Source organism: Ursus americanus, chromosome 10, assembly GCF_024610735.1.
Source record: "Ursus americanus isolate L20-20 chromosome 10, mUrsAme1.1.p, whole genome shotgun sequence".
In the NCBI taxonomy this organism is placed as follows: Eukaryota; Metazoa; Chordata; class Mammalia; order Carnivora; family Ursidae; genus Ursus; species Ursus americanus.
In genome coordinates this window covers 13,451,554-13,460,088 of record NC_142136.1, presented here as the reverse complement: position 1 = coordinate 13,460,088, position 8,535 = coordinate 13,451,554, and the positions used below count along the sequence as shown (strand labels likewise).

The 8,535-nt window shown below is 40.7% G+C and overlaps 1 non-coding gene across 1 annotated transcript; it reads right to left on the bottom strand.

Annotated features, from left to right (window-relative positions):
* Window positions 1-268: 268 nt before the first annotated feature.
* On the bottom strand, window positions 269-374 carry LOC123801176 (U6 spliceosomal RNA). Its single transcript, XR_006782135.2, has one exon. It is a non-coding gene; the product is annotated as a U6 spliceosomal RNA (small nuclear RNA).
* Between the last annotated feature and the right edge of the window lie 8,161 nt (window positions 375-8,535).

Sequence of the window (8,535 nt, the reverse complement as noted above, 5' to 3'; positions counted from 1 at the left end):
TAAAATGAGGCTGGGGGTCAGAGTCATCTGCCCAAAAGAAGAAAAGCAGGACTTCAAAGACCATCTTATCTTTAGAAACACATCAACCCTCCTGTCTGATTCTCCTCTGAGTTTGCCATTGTTTCTTTCTTTCTCCATATTACATAACAAAGCAATCCTGCTTATAATTGTATCATTCACGTGCATGATTATGTTTTGGTTTCCGTGAAAAATAATAGCCTCTTTTCACATATTCTTTATACTTGATCTTTTTTTTAAATTTTTTTTTTTTAATATGGAACGCTTCACGAATTTGCGTGTCATCCTTGCGCAGGGGCCATGCTAATCTTCTCTGTACCATTCCAATTTTAGTATATGTGCTGCCGAAGCGGCACCTTTATACTTGATCTTAACCAAAAGGCCGAGAAGCAATTCACATATTATTTAAAAAACTACTTTTAGACATATGTCTCGCTAGATATATAGGTAGGTACACGGATGGATGGATAAATGGTGGATGGGTAGGATATAAAAATAAATGTATTGAGTGTCAGAGAGGAAGGGGCTACTTGAAATCATTTAACAATGATCATTATTAAATAGTTAATAATTAAATCAATTATTTTAACAGTGATCCCACTTTTTCAAGTTAAGAAAGGTTTGTCTACTAAGAAAATCTTATTTATGAAATAAGATCCTCTGGGGCTCTATCTATTTATAGAAACTATGACTTTCAGGAAGTTCTACAATTTGAGAATTTTGAACTACAAACCACTGAAACCTCTCATTTTATATGTAGAAAATTGAGACCCTAAAACAGTTGGTAACAAACTTAAGCATAGGAGCCAAAACTCGAACCTAGATTTTCTAAACCCTATTGTTTTCTACTCTACCACTTAGAGAAATAGAAGGCCTAAGCAACTTGCATGTAAAATACTCTCATTTGATCAAACACCATTTAAGTGTTAATGCTGGAATACAAATGATGCGATTTAGGGGGCTGGTAGATTTACTCCTGCATCTGGACCAAATCATGTTACACCTATAAGATTATGGCCTTATAGTTAAACCACAGCTTGAGACTGGATATTTTATGTTTTTAATGAATTATTTTAATATTTTTAGATGTGGGAATGGTATCGTGGTTATATTTTTTAGCAGTTCTCTTTTAGAAATACATACTGAGATGTTTATAGATGAAATGATCTGATGTCTTGGATTTGCTTCAAAATAAAATAGTTTGGGGGAAAAAACAGATGAAACCAGACTGGCTGTTTTTGGTAATTATTGAAACTGGGTGATGCATACACAGGAGCTTATTACACTATTCCCTCTACTTCTGTGAACATTTGAATTTTTCTATAACAAAAAGGTAGTTTTAAAACAAAACGCTGCTCCTGAAGCATTAAAGTTGATAAGCATCATCTCTGGAGTCAGAATAGGGGAGATTTCCAAGCCAGATCTGCCACTCACCAGCATCCTTCTCACTCCATCTATAGAACGGGCACAACATAGCTTCCTCATAGGGTCGTAAAAATGAAATAAGATCATAGTAAAACCCTTGAAACAGCTCCTAGCACATTTGTAATCATTCAAATTTTACCTAATATATTATTACTGTCATTGTCTCTCCATGGTCTACTGTTCCCCCTCCACACCTACGGCAATGGTTAAAAAATAAATGTTAAATAAATAAAACACATGAATATTATTTTTTTTAAAGATTTTATTTATTTATTCGACAGAGACAGAGACAGCCAGCAAGAGAGGGAACACAAGCAGGGGGAGTGGGAGAGGAAGAAGCAGGCTCATAGCGGAGGAGCCCGATGTGGGGCTTGATCCCATAAGGCCGGGATCACGCCCTGAGCTGAAGGCAGACACTTAACCGCTGTGCCACCCAGGCACCCCAACACATGAATATTATTATCCCAGGATCTGAGCGAGAAGGAGGGCTCACTGGAGTGTTCAGAAGACATGCCACAAGGAAGACGAAAGTTTAGACCGCTGGATGCAAAAAGAAATCCTCTTGATTGGAAAGATGAACCTGTACCCAATCCCAGCAACCTGATATCCCCTACTCAGCGGAGAAGTGGGCACCGCAGGTGGCTTTGGCCTGGGGCTGGACCACGTGTTGTCTGTCAAGGCCAGCAGACTTGGCTCATTGCCAAAGGAATTGTTCGATTGCCTTCAGCTACTCCTCTCCTCCTCATCCGTGCTTCACTTTCTTCCTCAGTACCCCTTCCACTGCTGACCTTCTTGTCCTTTCTTTATGGAGAAGTGCCATGGTAGAGTGGTGGGTAGACCAGAACGATCTGTCTGCAAGGGCTGTATGGGAGGTGGGAGTGCTATGGGAAAAAGGACGCCTTTGCCCAGAATCAAGGAACAGCACTTTATTCATAATATAGCCCACTTGTAATAAAAAGGTCAAGACCCATTACTTTGCAGAGGACTTTTGGGGGGTCATCACTCTTTTGCCAGTGCCTACTTTAAACACTGTTCATTCAGTGTATGCATTTGGAAACAGAAACCTGGTATTATTAATTTACATATGCATTGATAAATGCAAAACAGATTACTCACCCTATGAATAGAGGCCCAAGTCTTTAGAATATTATATGAGTCTGCACACTGGAGCCCCATCTACCACAACTCCCACCCCCACACGGTAACTGGTCCGGCTTCTGCACTAACCATTTGCACCCCCACACCCCCCCACACACACAAAACGAGCTCCGGGGAAGCAGGCCCAAACTTCAAGGTCTGCGTGCTTCTTTTGCCTCCACCTCAAAAACTGACCTCTCCGGTATCTCCCTGGCCTGCTTGCTTTGTGTTTGGTCAAAGACAACCTTCTGGGTGTGACCTTTCCGACAACCTATAAATACCGTAAATCCCCACCTGAACCCGCATTTCCTATCCTTTTCCTCACTTTACTATGCTATATAGCATTTATCACCTTTTAACACGCTATGTAATTTATTCACTTAGTGAATCTCCCCCATCCCGTGCAGGCATGTATTTGTACCTGTTTTCCTCTTTAATAAATGCCCAGTGACTCAGTCGGTTAAGCATCTGCCTTCAGCTAGGGTCCTGATCTCAGGGTCCTGGGATGGAGCCCCGCCTCTCACTCCCCTGTTCCTCGGGGAGCCTGCTTCTCCCTCTCCCTCTGCCCCTCCACCCAGATTGTGCACTCTCTCTCCCAAATAAATAAATAAATAAATAAATCATCTTCATAAATAAATAAATCCATCCCCAGGGCCTAGAACCCTGCCTGGCACATTAATTAAATAAATATCTGTTTCACTGAATGAATGATGATGAATGAACGAACAAGGGAAATAGGTAGTGAAATACATGTGGAACTTGTCATTACAAGGTATCGCGCATTCATTTTTACCTGAGAGAGGCCGGTTTCCTCTCCTGCCTACTGAGGGCCTGTCTTTGGAGTTCCAGCCATCTGTCTGAGGATCTGATTTACTCCGATGTTCACGGCAGTGGTGGGTGTCCCCATCCTGGGGCACTGCCACGTGACCTTCTCCTCTAGCCCACAACATGAGGGCATCTCAAGTCAGTCAACACTGCTTTAGCAGGAGAGGCACACCCATGGGATGGAGGCTGCACTTTGTTTGTCGGGAGGTCCCAGAGCTTGTCCGGAGAGAGTTTTCAGGACAGTGCTTGGATTTAATACCTGGGTCAATTATCAGATGTCTTAGGAAAAGACTTCTCTTGAAATAACACAACATTGATTTGAAATACTTTACAAAGTATATTCGAAAGAAGACAATCTTGTTAATGTAAGCCCATAGAAACCATTCAAGCCGTTAACAAAGTATTACCAATATGAGGAACTCCCCGCTTTGTTTCCTCGAACACATACAGTTCATTTACCATGAATGCATTTACTTGTATAGACTCTTTAAATTTCCTGATTAAGGAAGAAATCAACTATAGTTTCTTTTTTTTTTTTTTAAAGATTTTATTTATTTATTTGACACAGAGAGAGAGACAGCCAGCGAGAGAGGGAACACAAGCAGGGGGAGTGGGAGAAGAAGAAGCAGGCTCATAGCGGAAGAGCCTGATGTGGGGCTCGATCCCATAACGCCAGGATCACGCCCTGAGCCGAAGGCAGACGCTTAACCGCTGTGCCACCCAGGCGCCCCTCAACTATAGTTTCTTAAGAAGGTTGAAAAAAAATTTTTTAAACCATGTAGCAGTTGAACCTTTTCTTCTGAAGGAGCAGGAAGGAGGTTGTAGCCCTCCCCCCGCCACTGCAGCCTGCCGCCCTAGACCTTCTAGACCTTGAGTCCTCAAGCCAATGCAGTTGTCTGTAAAGTGCCAGAGTGGTTTCTGCAGAGTGATGTTTTGTATATAAAGTACGTGACAGGAGCACCGTGTTCCCCTTGGACTCTTCCCTTCACCCACGTTCTTTCGTAAAAATAAGTTGGCATCTTATAAGTCCTGCATTTTATAACCGAGTATCCTCTTAGAAGGGTCTGAATATGACACTTCTGTTGGATTACAATTTATATCAATTTTCCTCTTGTAAGAAGAAAACTCTCACTCAGAATAAGATTTGTCAGAGTGACAGCTGTTTTTTGTTGGACATGGATTTAAGTAAACATTAAAGACAGTGGAGCTTTTACTAAGATGATTTAATAAAGCTCATTAATGTGGTTGATTTACATAGCTGACCTAAATGGGAGACACAGTTCATCTCTGCTGCAGTCGTGTGTCATCAAAATATATTGATGTATCGGATGTGCTACCAGTGTCCAAGTTTAATTTAAATGTAATCAAACTTGTTAAGACAAAAGGCAACTCGAAGGAGACATGTTAAAAATAGCAGAAAACAGTTTACATTTATTTCCCTTTGTTTTTAAACCATGCAGAGTGCTCCGTCTGCCTCATCGGGAGAGTATTAACAGCATTTCGCTGTTATGAAAAAAAAACAACAACAGCAACACTGAGTTATTTTTGAAATTATAGATCAAAGCTATTAGATCAATCAATGTGAAAGCCAGTGAGTCGTTGGAGCAGGGCTGTAGCTCTCAGGAAACATCCCTTGGTCTCTATCAGCTATATTCGCAGTAATGAATCAGCAAGAAAGCATTTGACCCAGCAGAATTCGCCCGTGTGTCTGAATTGTGACTCATACAATTCTGAGCCTCGGAGCCCAAGGCTCTGAGCGTGTTTTCTGCCTTCTGCTTCCACGCTCAGCCCTCCTACTCTTCCTTCACCCCACAGTGACTGAGGCTGTCTTATAGTCTACTTGCTGAGAAGTATGTGATTTTTTGCCCATGAAGACCTCTCAGCCCTCTCGCAGCTTTATGGGGAAGGCAGGCCAGGGGAATTAAATAAACCTCACGTTTGGTTTGGTTCCAGGGCTTCCTGACAGTTGAGGACGAGGCCTTGGCTGTGAAATCTGTGAAATGTGAGAATTTAGCCATAAAGAGTAAATAAAGAAACAATTGGCCACAACACACGTGCTTATTTGAATATTGACGGGAATTATTCAAAGCATTTTTGGAGCACTGATTCCTTTCCTTCTCTCAAGGGTCCGGTGAGGATGACCATCCCGGAGATGAATCCTAGGCACAGGGACTGCAGGCAGGGTTACGTGCTACTCATTGGGAGAGGTGGGACTTGAACTTGGGAATGGGTTAGAGCCTGCACTCAACCACTGCACCACGATGCCTTTCCAATAGTAGCAACATTCATGATAATGTCATCTTATGCAAAATGTAAGGAAGTGGAGAGCCTGGGATTTGGGGTCAGTAATGTGGGTTCGTGGTAAAGCTGTGCACCCAACTAGTAGAGGGAACTAGAGCAAGTTATTTAACTTATCTAAGCCTCAGTTTCCCCTTATGTAAGGTGGATTTACTAGAACAGGCCCCATAACAGGGTTACCTTTGCCCAGTTCCCTTTGTCTCCTGTCTGGTTCACTTCTCTCTACTCACCTTTGTCTCCCTAGCCCCTGTATCCCTCCTCCTCTTTCTTGTATGTAAATTGTTGCGAAGTGCAACTCATTGTACAGTGAAAACCTGTGAAGTGCTCAGGAAAACCCATAAATGGTCTAGGTTATGCTGTGCACACTATCATGGCTGCTAAAAACTAGCTAATTCGTGAGGGCGAGATCAGGGAAGAGTCTTAAGTCAGGTAAAGGAGCATTGTTTGGAGAACTTGTTTTTCTGCAGATTTGCATTTCCCAAGTGCATTATTGATATTAATAGGAGTTCCCAAAAATAAATAGGTTTGGGGATAAACAAAATTAAACAGATTTATTTCTTGCAGGACTTCTCAGAGCCTTTAAAATGCTAATGAACTATATGACTCTTCAAGTAGACTATATAGTATGCTGTGTTTCCCAAACAAGTCTGTAAGGGAATCCTTTTTTATTCAATCCCAGATCATCTTGTAGAACTAGGATGTAGCAGGAAAATATTTACCCAGTTAATAAATGTAGGATTCAGTGCTTGGGATTGTTTTTGTGGCTTAGGGAGTAGGGCAATGAGACTAACACCATACCTCTGATTCCACTGTGGAGCTGAAACTTGAGCCTTTTGAGGAAGCTGCAGCCTGGCCCAGATTATGCAACAGAACTAGATTGTTTTTAGAACTCTAGAAGTAAAAGCTGATTCATGGATTTATCTTATCAATCTTCTGGGATGTAGAAACTCTAGTTACTAGTCCTTAGGCTATCAGGGACAGTGTAGTGAAGTCTCAGTTGTAGATGTATATGGGTCAGGGGCTTGAGAAAGAGTTGAGAAAATAATGACAAGATTTACAAAAGACTAGAAAAGAGTCAGAGGAGAAACACAAAGATTATCTAAAAGGGGTAAGTCTGTGACCAGCCCTATTATTATCTACCTACTCACTCTTAGAAGATGTTAACTGGGCAGACATGTATGGTTAAGTAAGTTGTGTACTGCACAACTCCAGGGGTGAACATATTTCAAGAATGATGACTCTAGAATATTGACTGTAACCTGAATAATGGACTGGAGATTTGCCAAACATAACCTCCCTGGTTATACACAGTGGCCCTGGACATTAACCTCAGTGATTAAGTAAACTAACTGAAAATGTGTTTTTCCAAGGTATCATTTTGGTCTGTCAGTCTCTAACTGGTTTGTCCATTTAGCAGAGTTCTTAAAGGTAGGGGCAAAAACTCAAACAGGCCACCCATGCAGCTAAAAACACACAAGAAATCAATTCAAAATATTATAAAGGTATGATTTGAGTAACTTAATTATGAATTTTTAAATTAAACCTCTGTGTTTCCTTTAGAACATTTCAGGAAGTTCTCTTTATTTCCATGTTTCCAGGAAAATCTCTTCCCTTCTTACAGTCTTCTACATGAATGCAAGAACCCACCAAAATTTTGCTCGCCAACTCCCTGCCAAAACATGTCAGTTGCGTATGAATCTTTGCTCCAGTTTTAGAAAGAAACTGTGTCTTGAGTTGTTGTGCCACTGAGGGACCTAAATTTTGCACAGAGTCTGGGTCCATCACCCACCTCAGCCAGTACGTTCTGTAGAAACCCCGGGAGAAGGTTTTCAACCTTCTGAGCCTCAGTGTCTGCTTGTAAAGTGAAGATAGAGACAGTGACCTCCCAGATTGCATAGGAGTATGAAGTGATAAATTAGCGTAAAGTGCTTTTCAAAAGAGAGAGTGCAATGAATGCTTAATAATAATCTTTCCAATATTGAAGACATAAAGATAAATTAGGCAGCCCTTTTGTCTCCTCTGAGAACAATGATAGAATCCGTATTTGGGTGTCAGTTAGTCTAATTGGGGCAATAAGTACTTATTAGTTGATTCAGTATGAAAAATGTGTTCTAATTGCTCATTTGGTAAAATTTACATTTTTTGAAAAGTTTGAGAATCTTTTGTTTTGCTATTTTCAATATTAAAAAGTCCCTTAGAAGGAAGATATTGATTTCTAACCAAAAGGCAATTTCCTCATTAGACTTTAATGTGAGATCTTGAGAATAGACAATTTTTTAAAGTGTGGTCCAAATTATTAGCTCAGCAATGTTATATAACTCAAAGTATATATAAAGCAAAGTTATAAATGCTTAATTATGTTAAAAATAACTTTAAGATTAAAATAGATTAAAAATATCATCTGTGCTTCTTAGCCAGGGATCCAGCAAATGGAGAACTTTTTAAATTACTCTGGAGCACGACGGTTAATGTGTGATAAAAGTGATAAAAGCTTATGAAGGAAGTCTTTGTCTTGGCAGCACGGCCCGAGGCTTCCAAAACTGAGAGCCTGATTTTGCCCAAGTGTCACATGTACGTGGATCATTTTCTGTTCATTGACAGCAAATATTTCCCATCAATATATACAAATGTTTGTTCCTATAAATAAACATCACTTAAATGACTCCCCACAACTGTGAGTTTTCAGACGTTGTTTATTTTGAGACCAAAGCCAATATTTCAACTTCTAAGTGGAGGAGTCTCAGCCCAATTTCTGGTGCAGGAAGGATTCCTGGCACTGATTCAGGGATTCGGGTGTATGAATTTTTGTGTGTGGAGGAGCTGGTGGGGAGG